This window comes from Rhinolophus sinicus, chromosome 1 (assembly GCF_057876585.1).
Source record: "Rhinolophus sinicus isolate RSI-liver-muscle chromosome 1, RSI-T2T, whole genome shotgun sequence".
In the NCBI taxonomy this organism is placed as follows: Eukaryota; Metazoa; Chordata; class Mammalia; order Chiroptera; family Rhinolophidae; genus Rhinolophus; species Rhinolophus sinicus.
Window position 1 is genome coordinate 51,087,707 of NC_142501.1, and position 1,778 is coordinate 51,089,484.

A 1,778-nucleotide genomic window follows, 5' to 3' on the forward strand; every position below is an offset into this window, starting at 1 on the left:
AATATCACCATTTATGACGATATAGATGGATCTTGAGAGTGTCATGCTAAGTGAAATGAGTAAGACCAAAAAAAAGACAAGAACTATATAATTTCACTCATATGTGGGATATAAAACAGAAAGCAACAAATGAGCAAATAAAACAAACAACCTCATAAGACAACAGAATGGTGGTTATGGAGTTGAGAGGAGGGGTGGGAGGAGGAAGAGGGTAAAGGGGGTCAAGTGTATGGTGCCAGAAGGAGGCTAGACTTCAGGTGGTGAGCACACAGTGGAGAATACAGATGTCACATTAAAAAGTTGTACACCTGAAATTTATAAAATGTCATTAACCAATGTTATCCCCATACATGTAATTAATTAATTATTTTTAAAAAGAAAAAGACAGGACAAGGGCCCACATAAATAGACCCCTCCTGCTGGCCTCGGGTCATGAATCACACCACGAGTACTTACTGGCTGTCAGATCCACCCTAGGCTCTTGCCTCTGTAGCCCCACTCAGCCCCCCAAGCCAGCACCCATTAGATCTTCTACTCCTGGCTCAGATGGGACCTGCTACCAGTTCCCAGGACCCACTGTAACCTGAGACGATGCTGAGTTAACCAACTTGTAGCCTAAACTATTCCTACAGCATCAGCAAGGCAGAGGGGAAAATGGAGAGAGAGTTGGATGTTTGATTCATTCACTCAATAAATATTCATGGAGCACCATTTTGCCAGACACTGTTCTAAGCACTGGGAACGTGACAGTGAAATTATTCTGCTAGATTTAATGATATGAGACAGAGACAGACAATAAACAAAATAAATAAACATATTGTATATTATATTAGGAAGTAATGAAGCATAATGAGGAAGAAGACAGGGAAAATGGGAGGGGGGAAGCTAGACACTTTAATTAGAGCGGTCAAAACCAGTTTTGCTGATTTTTTTTAAAAAGCACTGGCATGACCATCACGGGAAAACTCAGAATTTTGTCAGATCTCTCACGCTTATTATAAGGTTTAGTATGGTTGTATTTTGAATTACACGTAGGGGTGGGAGAAGTGAACATTTAGAATTCCTAATCTGTCCCAGACCTAAGGCAGGGGGATTAAGAACTCCAGCCTCAGTCTGGGCTCAACGTGGTCACCACTGCCCAACTTGGACCTTGCGTCCCAGTTCTGCTCATTGGTGCCACCATCTTCCTATGCCCAGACCACATCCTCCATCACGGACCCCGGGACTGATGAGATTCTTTCCATGCCCTGATTCCGAACGCCCGTTCTGATGCTCTATCTGAGTACAGTCCTCCCCTGATGCTCCAGTTCTTATGGGGGTTTCTGTCTTGGTCCCTCTTCTTCAGTTCCTAGTCTGATCCCCTATTTAAAGGAATCCTGGGGCTAAGGCTATGCCTGTCCTTGACAGTACCAGTCCCCAAAGTCTGAAAAACACTCATGAGTCCATCCAGAGTAAGGCACCTTGAGATCCACAACCCAATTTGCAGCCTGCCTATCTGCCACCTCAGGGACATCTACTGATCTCTGCCCAAGTTGTGACAAGCCATCTGTTCCCATGGCCCTCCAGCTATAAGACCGGAACTTGCCACACCCTTGGAAACTAACTTTTCTCCTCCTTGAAGCGCTCTGCAGCTGTCCTAGAGCTCTGGCTACCTCCTCACACCTGTGAGAAAATCTAATTTTAGGACCTGGGCCCTCCTCTCTGACACTGCCTGGCAGTAACTGGCCCTTTCAAACGCATGTCTACACTACCATTTATTTTCCTCAGAGTTCTTTTTT